Genomic DNA, 18884 nt, shown 5'->3' with positions numbered 1-18884 from the left:
CTAGAGAAAGTCTGCACGCAGCATTGAAGACCCAACGCAGCCAAAATAAAAATAAATAAATAAAGATAAATAAATTTAATTTTAAAAAAGTAATACTCAAGTTTGAGGCATGAGAGGTATGATGAGGAGAAATTAGCTAATCCTTTCAGAACTTTTAAAATATCAAACTCAGTCTCTAAGATTTTAGCATTATATACAACATTGGTTACTTATTAGTGGTTTGGGAAGGCCAATTTAAAATTTTCTGATCTTACTGTATTGAAATTCACGGCCCTAATGTTTTCCACATTGATTATATGAATGATGAAGTAAAGTCAATCATGTATTTCCTTTCCAACTGGACAGAAAACAAAATTTTAAAAAGTGTTTGGACTACTGACTTCTGATTTCTTCTAAGGCAAGTGTATAGGTAATTTTTATTCCCTGATGAGGAGAAAAATGGTGGAAGAGGGCAGGGTTAGGAATTAAGATTTCAAGAGCGTGAGAGGTAGATGGCCAACCAGAGTTCCTAAGGTTCGGTGCCTGTAACTGTTGCCGCCGCTTAAGCCTGCCAAAGCAGTGGTACGGCTGCTGCCCTCGTATTTGCTACCTCTAGAAACATTCTTGCCAGTACTGGCGGCAGCGGGACTCAATTACCCCCTTTTATCACTCTCTGCAGACCCTCCAGATGACGTCTTCTGTGGGCAACGTGGCCGACAGCACAGAACCAACGAAACGTATGCTTTCCTTCCAAGGGTTAGCTGAGTTGGTACATCGAGAGTATCAGGCAGGAGATTTTGAGGCAGCTGAGAGACACTGCATGCAGCTGTGGAGACAAGAGCCAGACAATACTGGAGTACTTTTATTACTTTCATCTCTACACTTCCAGTGTCGAAGGCTGGACAGATCTGCCCACTTTAGTACTCTGGCAATTAAACAGAACCCTCTTCTGGCAGAAGCCTATTCGAATTTGGGGAATGTGTACAAGGAAAGAGGGCAGTTGCAGGAAGCAATTGAGCATTACCGGCATGCATTGCATCTCAAACCAGATTTCATCGATGGTTATATTAACCTGGCAGCCGCTTTGGTAGCAGCAGGCGACATGGAAGGGGCAGTACAAGCTTACGTCTCTGCTCTTCAGTGCAATCCTGATTTGTACTGTGTTCGCAGTGACCTGGGGAACCTGCTCAAAGCCCTGGGTCGCTTGGAAGGAGCCAAGGCATGTTATTTGAAAGCAATGGAGACGCAACCGAACTTTGCAGTAGCTTGGAGTAATCTTGGCTGTGTTTTCAATGCACAAGGGGAGATTTGGCTTGCAATTCATCACTTTGAAAAGGCTGTCACCCTTGACCCCAATTTTCTGGATGCTTATATCAATTTAGGAAATGTCTTGAAAGAGGCACGGATTTTTGACAGAGCTGTGGCAGCTTACCTTTGTGCCCTAAGCTTGAGCCCAAATCATGCAGTGGTACATGCCAACCTGGCTTGTGTATACTATGAGCAAGGCCTGATAGATCTGGCAATAGACACCTACAGGCGAGCTATTGAGTTGCAACCACATTTCCCTGATGCTTACTGCAACCTAGCCAACGCTCTGGAAGAGAAGGGCAGTGTTGCCGAAGCAGAAGATTGTTATAATACAGCTCTGCGGCTGTGTCCCATCCATGCAGACTCTCTGAATAACCTAGCCAATATCAAAGGAGACCAGGGAAACATTGAAGAGGCAGTTCGCTTGTATTGTAAAGCATTAGAAGTCTTCCCAGAGTTTGCTGTTGCCCATTCAAATTTAGCAAGTGTATTGCAGCAGCAGGGAAAACTGCAGGAAGCTCTGATGCATTATAAGGAGGCTGTTCGAATCAGTCCTACTTTTGCTGATGCCTACTGTAACATGGGAAACACTCTAAAGGAGATGCAGGATGTTCAGGGAGCCTTGCAGTGTTATACTCGTGCCATTCAGATTAACCCTGCACTTGCGGATGCCCACAGCAATCTGGCTTCCATTCACAAGTATTCAGGGAATATTCCAGAAGCAATTGCTTCTTATCGCACTGCTCTGAAGCTTGAACCTGATTTTCCTGACGCTTATTGTGATTTGGCTCATTGCCTGCAGATTGTCTGTGATTGGACAGACTATGATGAGCGAATGAAGTAGTTGGTCAGCATTGTGGCTGACCAGCTGGAGAAGAATAGGTTGCCTTCTGTGCAGCCTCATCATAGTATGCTCTATCCTCTTTCTCATGGCTTCAGGAAGGCTATTGCTGAGAGCCATGGGAACCTCTGCTTGGATGAGATCGGTGTCCTTCATAAACCACCGTACGAACATCCAAAAGACTTGAAGCTCAGTGATGGTCGACTGCGTGTAGGATACGTGAGTTCTGACTTTGGGAATCATCCTACTTCTCATCTTATGCAGTCTATTCCAGGCATGCACAATCCTGATAAATTTGAGGTATTCTGTTATGCCCTGAGCCCAGATGATGGCACAAACTTCCGAGCGAAGGTGATGGCAGAAGCCCATCATTTCATTGATCTTTCTCAGATTCCATGCAATGGGAAAGCAGCTGATCGCATCCATCAAGATGGTATACACATCCTTGTAAATATGAATGGTTATACCAGGGGTGCTCGAAATGAACTCTTTGCTCTCAGGCCAGCTCCTATTCAGGCAATGTGGCTGGGCTACCCTGGGACCAGTGGCGTGCTTTTCATGGATTATATCATCACTGATCAGGAAACTTCACCTGCTGAAGTTGCTGAGCAGTATTCTGAGAAACTGGCTTATATGCCCCATACTTTCTTTATTGGTGATCATGCTAATATGTTCCCTCACCTGAAGAAGAAGGCAGTCATCGATTTTCAGTCCAATGGGCACATTTATGACAATCGGATTGTGCTGAATGGCATCGACCTCAAAGCATTTCTTGATAGTCTCCCAGATGTGCAGATTGTCAAGATGAAATGTCCTGATGGAGGAGACAACGCAGACAGCAGTAATACGGCTCTTAATATGCCTGTCATTCCTATGAATACTATTGCAGAGGCAGTTATTGAAATGATTAACAGAGGACAAATTCAGATAACAGTTAATGGATTCAGTCTTAGCAATGGACTGGCAACTACCCAGATCAACATTAAGGCTGCCACTGGAGAGGAGGTTCCCCGTACCATTATTGTAACCACACGTTCTCAGTACGGGTTACCGGAAGATGCCATTGTGTACTGTAACTTTAATCAGTTATATAAAATTGACCCATCTACTTTGCAGATGTGGGCAAATATTCTGAAGCGTGTTCCCAATAGTGTACTGTGGCTGTTGCGTTTTCCAGCAGTAGGAGAACCTAATATTCAACAGTATGCACAAAATATGGGCCTTCCCCAGAACCGTATCATTTTTTCACCTGTTGCTCCTAAAGAGGAACATGTTCGGAGAGGCCAGCTGGCTGATGTCTGCTTGGACACTCCACTCTGTAATGGACACACCACAGGGATGGATGTCCTTTGGTCAGGGACACCCATGGTGACTATGCCAGGAGAGACTCTTGCTTCCCGAGTTGCAGCTTCCCAGCTCACTTGTTTAGGCTGTCGTGAGCTTATTGCTAAAAATAGACAAGAATATGAAGACATAGCTGTGAAACTGGGAACTGATCTAGAATACCTGAAGAAACTTCGTGGCAAAGTCTGGAAGCAGAGAACATCTAGCCCTCTGTTCAACACCAAACAATACACGATGGACCTAGAGCGGCTCTATCTACAGATGTGGGAGCATTACGCAGCTGGCAACAAACCTGATCACATGATTAAGCCTGTTGAAGTCACTGAGTCGGCCTAAATAATGACTGTGTGCACAGGAGAATTACCCTGTACCTGAGCCTCAACCTTCTGGGGGAAAGGGAACTACTTTTTCCTTATCTGTACAATACCATGCTGCAGATGGGTGACAGACAATGATAAGAAATAGCACAGCCAGACTTGCTTCCTGCATGATCATGATCATGATAGGGAGAGACACAAGAGATGGGAAACTGCTGTTCCACAAGGAGTCTCCATAGAATTTTGCAGCAGCCAGGTGTCTGGAAGGTCTGGAAGGTAAGTCTGGAAGGTCTGATCTCCCTTGGTCTTCCATAGGATGGATGGTTAGTGTGGAAGGGAGATAGAGATTGCCCAGCCGTTTTGTGATTATCATGGATTGATTGAGTCTTCTGAATTAATATTTTTCTTTATATTTTGGGTATTGGAGCTTTTAAAAATGTTTGGTTTCAGGTATTTTTATTCATGTGAAGTGTGTATGATTCTCTTGAGATAAGCTTTTAAGCTAAAATATTCCTTGTTTTAGTTTCTGAACTCTACAGATAAATGGGGACTTTGCTGGTATAGTCTTTTTATAGGTTGTGTAAACCACTTGAGCTTATATCAGTCATTTTAGTGTCTGACATAATGTTCGGAACTATCAGTGCTTTGTTGGTTTATAGATGATGGCTTAAATTATTTTCCTGGTCCGTTTCCTTCTTCCCTTCCCCCCACTTTAAAAATTCTCCTGTAACTTGGCTAACAAAAAACCAAGTCTGATTCAAAACCTCCCAGAGTGTTTCTCTTAACCGCGTCATTTGGTGCCGAATGAAGATTCTTAGGAGTGATTATTAATTCTGAAGGGCACAGTTGTGGTACTGTCACTGATGATAATAATAATGGATTTTTGGCCTAGAGTGTTGACCTATTTCACCAGTGTTTTACCGTTGACTGCCCCTCTATGCTGCTTCCAAAAGTGATAGTGTGTGTTAAGATTTTTACTTTCATTTCTAATGTATGTTTGTTTGTTTTAGTGAGTCCTGTTCTTCCTTTTTCTTTCAGCAGAAATGAAATCCCAGGTAAGTATAAGTATTCAAATATTTGATCAGTAAGTCACAGTTATCTCCAGTACATTAAATAACTTTCATCAAAAAACATGTTATAGGTAAAAAGCTCTGAAGGACCAGCTATGTATATGATAATTATGTTTCAGACCTTCTAGGGTATTATATATAATAACTTGTCTTCTGGACGTGGTCTTGAAGTCTTTATGGATTCAGTCTCAGTAGTAGCGAACTGCACTGCTACTTGGTTTGGAGTACAAATTAGACTTTAGCCCTCTTGGAGGTTGAGTTTTTGGTATTGAAAACCATAGGAATGAAATTATTGTATTTCAACAAAGGATCGAGGGCTTGAGGCTTAAACAAGGCAACATACGTGTGGGAAGCAGTCAGCCTTGAGGGCAGGTAAGGACATGCCAGGCATGCGGCCGCTGCTCGAAGGGACTGTCCCTACTTGTTCCCCTCCTTGTTCCATTCCATGGGAGATAAATCACCAGGGCCCAGAGATCAGAAAGAATGTAAAATGAGACAAGCAAAGCTGTCTCCCCCCTGCACATGCAGGTTATTTTTGATGCTTCTGGGTTTATGGGTTTCCTCCCAGGGAAGTTTATCTTGAGCCGAGACAGTCTGTAGATAATGTAAACCACCATCTGGCAACCTTCCGATTTCTAGTCTAGATAATCTGCAACTGTAGCATAATAAAATTTGCCTTGCAACCATCAGTTGTCTTGGTCCTTCTGACCCCACCCTTCGGTGCCTCTTCAGTTCCTTACCCCTTCCCTTCTGACCCTGGGGGTGAGATCCTCTTTCTCCGGCTGGTCCGCGGCAAGTGGCACTCGAACAGGGACCTGAAGCGTGAAGGCAGTTAAAAGAAAAAGAAAGTGCAGGTAAGAGAACCCTTATGCAAAATATGTGTGGCCACCAGTAAAAGTGAAACGAATAGAGGCATAAGGCAATAGTCAGAAGTAAAATAAGATGGGGCAAAAGGGCTCAAAGATGTATGAATTATTTGCTCAGGTTTTACTTTTGATGCTTAAAGCTCGGGGTAATAAAGTTTCTGAACTTTATTGTTGACTGAATTTTTACAGCATATCCATGGTGTATCTCCCTGGTTTCCTGATGGTGGCTCTGGTGACATAGAAATCTGGCAGAAAGTTGGAGAAGATTTAAAAAATTATTACGAGTCTCGAGGGCCTACTCATACTCCTGTTGTTACATATAGTTTGTGGAATCTGATAAAAATATGTTTAGATTCTTCTCATGATAGTGTTGATTTGAATGTAAAGTCAGAAAAACATAAGCCTCTGACAGAAGGAGAGACTGTATTATCAGCTACTGTGTCGCCGCTTCCTAAACCGAAAGAGCTAATTAATTTAAATATTTTAGATGAAGAGGAACATTTTGACTTAACAGATGAGGCTTGTAAACATAAAAGAGAGAAATGTCCTGAGGATGATTTTCTAGTGGCTGTGATAGATAAGTCAGTGAGAAAGCTGCAGGTTAATAAGGACTGTCTTCCTCAAAAATCTACATCTGTAAAAATGCTCAGTCCCTTGCAGCACGCTGTACAAGGAGCCATAAAACGAGGAGAAGATCCTATTTTCTGTTGTCCCGTCATAGAGAGACCTGATCCTAATAATCCTCAACAAGCTACTAGGGAGCATCAGGCTCTCCCTTTTAAAGTTTTGAAAGATTGAAAATCTGCCTGTGCTCAATATGGGCCCACTGCTCCTTTTACTGCTGCTATGGTTGACAGGAGAAGCTCTTCCCCCCGCTGATTGGAAGTCTATTGCACGAGCTTGTTTAAATGGTGGAGATTATTTAATATGGAAGTTTGATTTTTATGAACGGGCTGCTGAACAAGCAGAAAAGAATGCTGCCCATAATATTCCAGTTGATTATCATATGCTGATTGGGGAAGGACAATATCTTTCTTTACAAGATCAATTAACTTATCCCTTTGTTGCTTATCCTCAAATAAATCATTTGGCATTACAAGCCTGGAGGAAATGTCCTTCTACACACAAAACTGAGGACCTTTCAACAATTAGACGGGGACCTGATGAACCATACGCTGATTTTGTAGATAGGTTGTCACAGGCGGTGGGGAGACTCATTGCGGACGGACTCACTGGTACGATTGTAGTTAAGCAGCTTGCTTTTGAGAATGCTAATAAGGCATGTCAGGCTGCGATTCGACCTTGGAGAAAACGGGGAACATTGGAGGCTTATATTCGCCTTTGTGCAGGCATTGGGCCTACTTATATACAGGGTGCTGCTGTGGCTGCAGCATTAACTAACGTGGGGTTTAAAAACAATCAAAAGAAAACAAAGACTTGTTTTAAATGCGGAAAGGGCAGGTCCTTTTGCTAGAGAATGTAGATCTTTTAATTCTAACCCTAGTCCTTCCTTCCCTACTCAGAAACCTCCAGATGGTCAGAAAATCCCTGGTTTATGCCCTACATGCAATAGGGGGAAACATTGGGCACAAGATTGTTGCTCAGTGGCCCACAAGGATGGGCCACCACTGTCGGGGAACTCCTCCCGGGGCCTTCCCCGGCCCCAACAAATAATAAGGGCAATGTCTGTGTATCCTCCTCAAATTATCAATCAGACATTAACCAAAAACAGAAACATACAATATCCTCGCTCTCCAGAGCAACACCAGGAAGCGCAGGACTGGAGCTCAGTACCTCCGCCCGATATGTATTAACTCCTGAAATGGGTCCTCAGGCCCTCTCTACGGGCATCTGTGGACCTTTACCCAAGGGTTTGATGGGACTATTATTGGGAAGAAGTAGTGTCGCCATGAAAGGTTTAACTGTTATGCCAGGAGTCATAGATTCTGACTACGAAGGAGAAATAAAAGTCATGGCACAAACTATTAAAAATATAATAACTATTTCTCCTGGTGATAAAATTGCACAATTGCTACTTTTGCCCTTTGTACCTCATGGACAAATTTTACAACATCAAAAGAGAGAAACAAAGGCTTTTGGATCGTCTAATGCTGCCTACTGGATTCAGAAGATAGGGAAAGAACGTCCAGAAATGAAATGAACCATTAATGGAAAGGTTTTTTCAGGTTTGTTAGACACTGGAGCTGATGTCTCTGTTATGACGCAGGTACACTGGCCTAAACGTTGGCCCATTAGTCCTACTATTACAGAACTTCACGGAATAGGACAAAGTTCTTCTCCTATGCAAAGTAGTCAGTTTTTTTTAATGGCAAGATAGTGAGGGCCATTCAGGATATTTCCAGCCTCATGTTTTGCCTGGGCTGCCTTTAAACCTCTGGGGCCGAGATATATTAAAAGAAATGGGAGTATTACTTTATAGTCCAAACTCTCAAGTCTCTAATATGATGTTGTATCAAGGATTTCTTCCCACAAAAGGGCTGGGAACAAATCAACAAGGAACTGTCTGTCCTATTGATGTGAAAATAAAAAGTGATAGACAAGGTTTGGGTTTTTCTTAGGCGCCTTGGATTCTCCACTCACTGCTGATCCAATTACTTGGCTGACTGATGACCCTGTATGGGTGGACCAATGGCCCCTCACAAAGGAGAAATGAGAAGCTGCAGAACAATTAGTACTGGAACAATTAGGGCATTTAGAAATTTCCAGTAGTCCTTGGAATACTCCTATTTTTATTATCAAGAAAAAATCTGGAAAATATAGGTTATTACAGGATCTAAGAGCTGTTAATAAAACTATGCTAATAATGGGAGCTCTTCAACCAGGCCTACCCTCTCCAACAGCCATACCACACAATTATCATCTTTTAGTTATAGATTTAAAAGATTGTTTTTTCACTATTCCTTTGTTTCCTGAAGATAGAAAACATTTTGCTTTTAGCTTGCCTTCCTTAAATTTTAAGGAACCCATGAGGAGATTTCAATGGAAAGTATTGCCTCAGGGCATGGCAAATAGTCCTACATTATGCCAAAAATATGTGGCTCAGGCCTTGACTCCTGTGAGAAAAAGGTTTCCATCGTTATATCTCATACATTATATGGATGATATACTTTTAGCCACTGATAATATTTCTTTATTAGAGACTGCTTTTCAATTTTTACAACAGTCCTTACAATCATTTGGCTTGGTCATTGCCTCAAAAAAAATTCAAAGACAATCTCCATTTTTATATTTGGGAAAATATATTGATAACACTACTATTAGGCCTCAAAAACTGCAAATTCGAGTTGATAATTTAAAAACATTAAATGCTTTTCAAAAATTACTTGGAGATATTAATTGGCTAAGGCCTTCCTTAAAACTTACTACTGCTCAATTACAGCCTTTGTTTGATAATCTTAAAGGTGACTCAGATCCTTCTTCTTCACGCTCTATGACTCCAGAAGGATTTCAAGCTTTACAAATAGTCAGTAGATCTATCAGTTCTACACAATTAACTAGAATTCATACTCACCTTCCAATTTTCTTAATAATTTGTCCAACTCCTCATGTGCCTACTGCCGTCTTATGGCAAACTGTTGGAATTATTGAATAGATTCATATGAAATCTACACCCTCTAAAGTTATTAACCCTTATTATGAACTTATTAGTAATTTAATAATGCAAGGTAGAACTAGATGCTTACAACCTATAAGTATAGAACCTTCTCAAATTATTATCCCTTATTCAGTTAGTCAACAAAATTGACTTTTTCAACATAATAATGAATGGGGTCTTGCTCTTGCAGGATTTTCAGGTACCTTGGAACGCCATTACCCTGCTGATAAATTGATCCAATTCAGCAAACTTAACTCATATCTTTCCTTCTATAATTAGGCAACAGCCTGTTCCTCATGTACCTTTGGTTTTTACGGACGGTTCTTCTTCAGGAGTGGCTACTGTAATCACTGACCACGGAACAAACCTCGTTAAAGAAACTTCCTTGACTTCAGCTCAACGTGTTGAACTGTATGCTGTCATTATGTCTTTTAAACATTTGCCTTCTATATCTTTTAATTTGTTTTCTGATAGTAAATATCTTATTAGCTTGTGATTTCTTCTGGAGACTGAGAGCATAGGACATACTAATGACCCTGAATTATCATCCTCTTTTTGTTTGCTTCAACAGCTTATTCGTTCCCATGATGGTCCTGTTGCAGGTCTGTATATCCGTGCTCATTCTAACTTGCCTGGTCCATTGACTAAACTTAATGCGACTGCAGATGTTTTAACTCGATCTAAACGTGATCTTTATCCTGTACATTTTCCTCCCAAGAATAGAGTTGAAGTTACTCCTCCTCCTCAATCTCTTTTCCCTAAAGCAGGACAGGTCCCAATTTACCGTACTCCTCCTTTCCGTTCATCATGCTGTCAAGAATGGCTAATGTACTGCATTCATTATCTTCATACTCTTGATACTCATGGTCCATGTCCTGGACACCCTCATATTATGGTAAGTTATGATCAAACTGCTTCACAAGCAGCACAGCCGTTGCACGCTTTACACCGTCAGTCGGCGGCTACATTACACGCACAATTTTCCCTTACTGGTGAAGCCGCCCGACAAATTGTTAAGCAATGCCCACAATGCTTACCTCACCTTCCTGTTCCACATTATGTTGTTAATCCTCGTGGATTATTACCTAGACATTTATGGCAAATGGATGTTACTTGTATTCCGTCTTTTGGGAAATTACAGTTTGTTCATGTCACTATCGATACTTATTCTGGTTTCCTCTGTGCTACAGCACAGACCGGAGAAGCTACTAAACATGTTATCACTCATTTATTACACTGTTTTGCTTTCATGAACCTTCCCAAAATTATTAAAACAGATAATGGGCCCGCTGCTTTTGCAACATTTTGTAATTCATTACAAAATTACCCATATTACAGGCATTCCATATAACCCTCAAGGACAATGTATTATAGAACGTGCAAATAGATCTTTAAAGCTAACTACTGAAAAAATAAAAAGGGGGGAATTGTATAGAACAACACCACAGAACCTTATAAATCATGCTCTGTTTATTTTAAATGTTCTCACTGTTGACAAATTTGGCTGCTCTGCAGGGGGAAGGTTGGTGGCTGAGCCAAGATTGGCCTCTCAATCTCCGGAGGTCCTCTGGAAAGATCCGTCAACCAGCACTTGGCGTGGTCCTGATCCTGTGTTGATTTGGGGACGTGGTCACGTGTGTATCTTTCCCAGATCAGTGCCTGGACTTTGCTGGCTTCCTGAGCGCTTAGTCAAGCAAATAGATGGCTCGCCATAGCTCACCTAGTTCAGAAGATGAAGAAGCTCTGCACCTCTCCTGAAAATTTGACAGTGTTGATTCAGAAGAAGAAGAAGAAGAGGAGACCACTTGCCAGGACGACTCAAAGGAGTGCTGTTCCAACTTGGGGACAAATTAAACAACTGGTTTCATGAGCTCAAGAGTCAGTGAAACAACAGAATAATCCTGTTACACCTGTAACTTTATTTTTGGTTATGTTGGCAACCATTTCATGTGTTCCCTCTGTTAATGCAGCAACTTACTGGGCCTATGTACCTTATCCTCCACTATTACAACCCATATCTTGGTCTGAAGCAGAGTTTCCTGTATTTTACAATGATAAGTGTTTATGGGCCTCTTATTGGGAATATAAAACAAATCAATATGTCTGTAAATTATACTAACTGGTTTAGTACCCATCCTGTCTGTCTTAGCCCATTGAATCTGGAAACTGGATGTGTAAAGGCTATTAGTTATGAGCATACAGATGTTTATGAGGGAACGGATCAATCAATTAGTTTGTCAGGCTCTCCAGGCATCCTTCGTTTTACAGGAACCAACATTACTCTTACATGCCCGGCTACCAGCCGACGAGAGGATCTTAAGGATACCATCATTTGGTATAAAATGGGCAAGCTATTAATATTAGAGGTCAAATCTCATACGCCTCACCACTTAGGGATTCCGCTATTACTATAGCCAAGGTTACAGGTGAAGATTCAGGAAATTATTTCTGTATGAAGTGTTTACTTGGAGGACAAGGGATACTTATAGCTGGACGTAAGGTTACTATGCTTAACAGAAAATCAAAAAATCAATTGCCTCCCCTTACGACCGTTAACTTTCCTGGATCCAATTTTGAACATTGCAATGCATCTGGGAATAATAACCAAATATGGTGTACTATAGATTATACCAAGGTGTCAATTCTTATCTCTTCTTTTCCCATCATAGATAGGTTTATCACATTTCAAAAGAACTGGGATATATGGAAACTAGCTCTAACTTATTCCAATACACCTGTTATAACTTGTGTTGCTCCTCCATATACACGTTTGTGTGGTTCTATTAACATTGGTAATTCTTCCAAAGGAGGATATAATATTAGCTGTGTTAATTGTATTTTTAGCAGTTGTATGTTCCCTTCTGCAGGAACGCAATCTGTGCTTATACTAAAGCAACCCATGTATGTTATGGTGCCTGTACATCTGAGAGAACCTTGGTATGAAGATACTGGAGTACAGGCATGGGTGGAAGTCTCTAAAGCCTTGCAGAGGAGACGCTTTCTTGGGTGGCTAATAGTAAGTTTACTTGCGTCGGCTGCTCTGTCTGCTACTGTGGCTACTGCCGGTCTTGCTCTTTCACAGAGTATTAATCATGCTCACTTTGCTAATCAGTTATCTCAACATACCAGTCTTGCTTTATCTTTACAAAGTCACATATATTTATGGATTAATAACAAGTTAGATGAATTTAAAAACGCAATTTTGGGGATTGGAGATCAGATGGCAGCATTAAAATTGAGGATGCGTTTAGCTTGTCATGCAAAGTATACATGGATGTGTGTTACTCCTTAAAAGTACAGTGACTGTATTTGGGAATGGGAAAAAGTAAAAATGCATCTGCTGAGTGTTTGGTCAGATAATAATATTAGTCTTGATCTTAAGAAATTAAATGCTGAAATTCAGGATATACAAAATACACATCTTGATGATGTTTCGCCAGAAGATGTAATTCAAACTTTACTGGATCATTTAAAGTGGTTAAACCCTCAGTCTTGGATTACTGGAAGGTTGTCAGGATTTATTACCCTGGCCATAATTTGCCTATTATTGATAATAATCTTCTCATGTCTGTTTCGTATCCTCATGCAACAGTACACTACTCTCGGCACTAAACTTCATGGAATTATTTTGCAGCAAAAGTTAAAAAATAAAAAAGACCTGTGGGAAGCAGTCAGCCTTGAGAGCAGGTAAGGACATGCCAGGCATGCCGCCGCTGCTCGAAGGGACTGTCCCTACTTGTTCCCCTCCTTGTGCCATTCCATGGGAGATAAATCACCAGGGCCCAGAGATCAGAAAGAATGTAAAATGAGACAAGCAAAGCTGTCTTCCCCCTGCACATGCAGGTTATTTTTGATGCTTCTGGGTTTATGGGTTTCCTCCCAGGGAAGTTAACCTTGAGCCGAGACAGTCTGTAGGTAATGTAAACCACCATCTGGCAACCTTCCGATTTCTAGTCTAGATAATCTGCAACTGTAGCGCAATAAAATTTGCCTTGCAACCATCAATTGTCTTGGTCCTTCTGACCCCATTCTTCGGTGCTACTTCAGTTCCTTACCCCTTCCCTTCTGACCCTGGGCGGTGAAATCCTCTTTCTCCGGCTGGTCCGCGGCACACATGAATATATGTTTTTGTCTTGCTGTACTGCACCTGTGCTGTCTAGTAACAGATATTTTGTCTGCTAGTAGTGTTCTAGATTATGTCTTTCCAAAGCGCTGAGGCAGTGCACCTATTCTGTAGTTGCAGCTGATGCCTGAATGTAGCCTAGCTGACAAATTATTGATTAATAAGAACTTGAATTTCTCAAAGATTTGTACTGTTAACCAAAATCTGAGCAAGGAGTCTCAAATGTAATTCTTAGCCAGAATTACATGTTAATGAACCATTTAACAGTGTGAATCAAGGAACATCAGTGTAAGGCTTTCTTTTAATTTATTTTTTACCTGCTTGAAATATCAGTTAAAGTTTGCCAGCTTGGTTGCAGATGAACGGACGTTTGAAGTTCACCAAACTACTTAATGTGGGATAGGATAATAGACTTCCAGCGCCCTCAAGGCTGTGACCTTGCAGCCATTTTACATAGCACATCCTCCTCCTATAGGGATGAACCTTTCCCTGGCCCGAAAAGTAGCAGCTCTGTTGAAGCTTTGCTTATTGTAACAGGATTTTGTTTCCAGGTTACATGTCTGTGGAAGACTTAATTCTGAATAGAGATATAGATATTACTGGAAACTAATTGTTTTTTCTATTATACTCTGATTTATCAAAACAGTAAAACATTTAAACTGTGCTACAGAAATTCAGAAGTTGTCTTGCAATCTTTAAACAATAAATGAATGAGTTGCCCTTAAAAAAAAAAAAAGGATTAAGCAGTTAAGCTGTTGGTCCCACATCAGACAAATTTTCCTATACCTTCTGTCAATATTGTTAACAGAGACTGTTATTTTATTAATCCTTATGATCCCGTGATTCTTTCTTTCATGTTTCAGGGCACAGCAGGTGAGAGAGTGGATTTGTTAAGCTGGGTGGGTTTATCCTTCTTTTATGCGTTCATTCAATTTATGTTCATTTACTTATTGTACACACATGGCAATAGAAGCTGCTAAAGCAATCATTGCTATTCTGCAAAACAACAAGGCACAGAAGCAGATGTCTTATTTCTGAGATTTCTCCCCCCAGGATTATTATGATTAAAGATCCTTTCCCCCCACTCCCTGGAGAGGACAAGGGGCTGCTCGCTGGAGGTTTTTTAATGACTTGGGGAAAGGCTCAAATATCCCCCCATTATGGTAATCCACCCCAGGGGCAAACCACACGAGAATATTATGAATTTCTTTTATTGTTCTATCCTTGCAAAGGTAATACTCAGCCCATTAGAATATGAAAACTATACTGTCAAATTTCAGAATTACATGGATGAAGAAAATCACCAGTGGCATCATATCACGTGTGTTATAGTTGTATTTACTATATTGACTATATTAACTATGTTGTGTTAACAATATATTGTATAACTATATATTGAAAAGGCAAAATGCTGTAACTTATTTCAGAAAAAATAATTATGTTGGCAAACCCCAAATTGTACACTGTAGACAGGTCCTAGGAAAAGAAGATTTAATTCATAGTGGACAAGAGGTTAGCTTCTGTTTTCAGCCATGTGCTATTTCAAGAATTAAACGTCATGAATAATACAGGATATAAGAGGAATAGTCTAAAGACGGAAAAGCACATTTTGATTAGGAAAGAGAATTTAAGGCTTAAGTCTTTTTTTTTTAAGGAAAACTGCCTTATTACTATGAGATAAGAGAATTGTTTCCTTCTTTTCTTCCTTGCTTTCTTCTTTTTCTTTTTTTTAACCTTTTTAATTTTGGATATTTGACCTCTAAGCTGAGATGACTGAAAATGCCTCCTCTGGGCATCAACATTTTTGAAAGACTTTTTCCCCCTCCCTAAGGGCTGTTTGTCTCTTGGAGGCATTGTCCACATTACTCACCAAGAGGCAAGCATTTGTCCTTGCACTAAATGCTGACATGTCCTGATAAGAGGGAAGCTGCAAAGTAGAAGAATTGAAGGTCAATATGTTGATATTGGTCAAGAGCATTGATGTACATTTGTGTATTGGGGAAGGGGAGAGAAGCTTGAGAGTGGGCCAGTGGGGAGGGGTAAATATTTTGTGATGCTGTCTACCTATGGGCTTATAAAGTTTACAGCTGCATTAGGAGGACAAGCATTACCATTAGCATGAAAAGTAGGGCAGACCTCAGTTGCAAAAGCTTCTAGCCATACACATAGGGCAATACGTAAATGATACACCTTATTGCATTCACCCATTCACCCTCCCCTGTTCATGCTAATTGGAAATTTCAATCCATTTCAGAGAAGTAACACAACTATCGATCATTTTCCCTGGCACAAATCTTCCTAGAGCTCACGCACTAGCCCATGTGTCTTAGATTTAATATCTGATCACTAGCTGGATTGAAGCCAAGAGGTGGTTCCCAAAGTTGCTGCACACTAGAATCACCTGGGGAACTCTGAGACCTCCCTGTGCCCAGGCTCCTCCCTAGACCTACTGAATCAAAATCTCTGGGGCTGGGACCCAGACACCAATGTTTTTCTTAAAAGCTCTTTAGGTAATTCAAATGAGCAGCAAAGCTTGAGAAGCAGCCCAATAACGGGAACAAACTTATTTCACACAGATAAAGTGGGGCAATTCATATGTTAAAAGAACATGAATATATGTCCATGCCTCTCTCACGCTTTGTCACAGTTTACCCTTCCCCCTCCCCATATCCTCAAGTCCGTTCTCTAGTAAGTCTGTGTCTTTATTCCTGTTTTACCCCTAGGTTCTTCATGACATTTTTTTTTCTTAAATCCATATATATGTGTTAGCATACAGTATTTGTCTCTCTCTTTCTGACTGACTTCTACACTGTTGGTGGGGATGTAAATTGGTGCAACCACTAGGGAAAACGCTATGACAGTTCCTCAAAAAGCTAAAAATAGAGCTACCATATGATCCAGCAATCTTACTCCTGGGCAAATATCTGGACAAAACTATAATTCGAAAACATACATGCACCCCTATGTTCACAGCAGCACTATTTATAATAGCCAAGACATGCAAACAACCTAAATGTCCACTCACAGATGAATGGATAAAGAAGATGTGATATATATAAAATGGAATACTACTCAGCTATAAAAAAAAATGAAATAATGCCATTTGCAGCAACATGGCTGGACCTAGAGACTATTATACTAAATGAAGTAAGTGAGAAGGAGAAAGACAAATACCATATGATACCACTTATATGTGGAATCTAGAATATGATACAAATGAACTTATCCATGAAACAGAAACAGACTCACAGACATAGCACACAAACTTGTGGTTCCCGAGGGGAAGGGGGAGGTGGGGGAGTGATGGATTGGGAGTTTGGGATTAGCAGAGGTAACCTATTATATATATGATGGATAAACAACAAGGTCCTACTGTATAGTACAGGGAACTATAGTCAATGTCCTGTAATTAACCATAATGGAAAAGAATATGAAAAATTATATATATGTATAACTGAATAACTTTGTTGTACAGCATAAACTAACACAACATTGTATATCAACTATACTTCAGTAAAATAAATTTTTTAAAAAAGGAAAAAAACATGAATATATATATATATACTTATAGATATATATATATATTTCTTTTTTTCCTCTTTATTCTGTTTGTGTTTCAAATAGGCTTTTTTTTTTCCTTCTGCAAAAAGCGTTATTGTTTCCATTTGGTCCAAGGCTTGGGAGAGGGCTCCAGGGCGGTTACAAAGCTGCCTAGTAGCTGCAGAGCAGGGCTTCAGGCAGAAGCTCTGATGCCAGAGGGGCTCCTCAGAGGCCGCTGGACTTCAGAGACTCCTGTTTGTGCTCGAGGGTGAGCCTTTCAAAGAGATACTCGCCCAGCACAGCCTGCGGACCAGCCAGCCTGCGGAGGTTGGTCAGGTGGTCGCCCATCTTCTTGATGAGTTTCACCTGCTCCTCCAGGAAGCGGCTCTCCAGGAAGTCACAGAGGTGGGAGTCTGCGCGGGCGGAACCCAGAGCGCGCAGATCTGATAGTGCCTGGTGCAGGCTCTTCCCCCTAAGAATGGCAGCTTCCACAGCGTCCTGGGTTTTACCCCACTCATCTTGAGAAGGCTTCCGCGCATCCTGGAAGAGGGCGCGGCCACAGCACTGGTTTTGCATTTTCAAGAGACGCTGGGCGCCCTCACACTTCTCCTCAGCCAGTTGGCGAAAAATGTGGCCCACACTGTCCAGAGTCCCATTGTTGCTGTCGAAATAGAAGCTCAGAGAGAGGTAAGTGTCCCCAGATGCATGTTGAACAGGCGGTGGACAGCGGCCTCCACCTCGATGGAATAATTCTGACGAACCTGGGAAACTCGTGGTTGATCAGTGATAAAGAGCTAAGCTCAAAAAACGGTGTTGGCCTGTCCTGGAGGCTGAGGATAGCTGAGTGGCTGATTCCAAAGGTTGCGACAGGAAGAAAGGTTGGAGGGTGGTCAGGGGCTGGAGCAAGGAGCGTCCCTGGGTCTGTTCATTCCAAACACTGTTGAAGCAAAAGACAGAACTGCAGGACTGCCGAGCGCACTGCCTCAAATAGGCTTTGATATAAATGAACAAGAAGTCCAAGCAAGGACAAAACTTACCCTTCCCCCCACCAAAATAGCTGGCGATACTAGAATCTAGACCTGGGAAGGGATTCTTCCATTACTTTCTGAACATTCCAAGCCACTAGAGCAGTGGTTCTCAAAGTATGGTCACCTTGTAACCAAGCAGTACCCTATGGGGCCTTCCTAGGACAGACCCATCCCCCATATCCTCTGCTGTAGTTCCTCTCTGAAGTACTCCGATAATAGTATCTCAGGCATATTTCTTGAGTTTTCAGATGCTAAAAACCACCACCCAATGGAAGAAATTAACTCCTTGATGATCATGAGCACGTAGCCCCCAGACCTTCTGGCACCTAAGGATGGATAATGTTACCTGCCCTGTGGCCTCAACATCAACCAATCAGAGGATTGTGCACGAGCTGATCACATTCCCTGGGACGTCCCTCCCTCACCTGGCCTTTAAAAATGCTTTGCTGAAATCCTTTGGAGATTTCAGGGTGTTTTGGAACTCGGGCCACCCCTCTCCTTGCTCGATCCTGCAATAAACCTTTCTCTGCTCCAGACTCCAGCCTTTAGGTTTGTTTGGCCTCACTGTGCTTCAGACAGACGAACCTGCATTCGGTAACAACCTGACCAGTTTTACCAGCGTCCCCTGATAATGTGTCAGATATTCAAGTTTTAGGGCCCTGTCCCAGCCCTATGGAATCAGCAGCTCTGGTGGGGCTCAGTGATCTCTGTTATAACAGGCCCTCCAGATGATTTTTATTCACCTTAAAGTTTGAAAATATCTGCATTGTCAGCTGGCCAAAGCGTCCACCAGCAGGTGAAGGGGATTGGTGCCTGGAAAAGATAGGGACCAGCCAAGGCAAGTACAGCAGC

General features: G+C 41.5%; 2 pseudogenes across 2 annotated transcripts; one reads left to right on the top strand and one right to left on the bottom strand.

The window, feature by feature from the left end:
- Positions 1–667: 667 nt before the first annotated feature.
- LOC309959062 (UDP-N-acetylglucosamine--peptide N-acetylglucosaminyltransferase 110 kDa subunit-like) lies at positions 668–3824 on the top strand (annotated as a pseudogene). The gene has a single exon. The product of its transcript is annotated as a UDP-N-acetylglucosamine--peptide N-acetylglucosaminyltransferase 110 kDa subunit-like (transcript).
- A 13305-nt stretch (positions 3825–17129) lies between these two features.
- LOC309958868 (ferritin light chain-like) lies at positions 17130–18623 on the bottom strand (annotated as a pseudogene). Its single transcript has 2 exons — positions 18618–18623; positions 17130–17765 (listed from the first exon to the last, which is right to left on the bottom strand). The product of its transcript is annotated as a ferritin light chain-like (transcript).
- Positions 18624–18884: the final 261 nt, after the last annotated feature.

Source organism: Leucopleurus acutus (genome assembly GCF_964270905.1).
Source record: "Leucopleurus acutus genome assembly, chromosome: 3".
Classification (NCBI taxonomy): Eukaryota; Metazoa; Chordata; class Mammalia; order Artiodactyla; family Delphinidae; genus Leucopleurus; species Leucopleurus acutus.
Note: the sequence above shows the minus strand (reverse complement) of the source record. Positions and strands in the feature narration are given on the sequence as shown.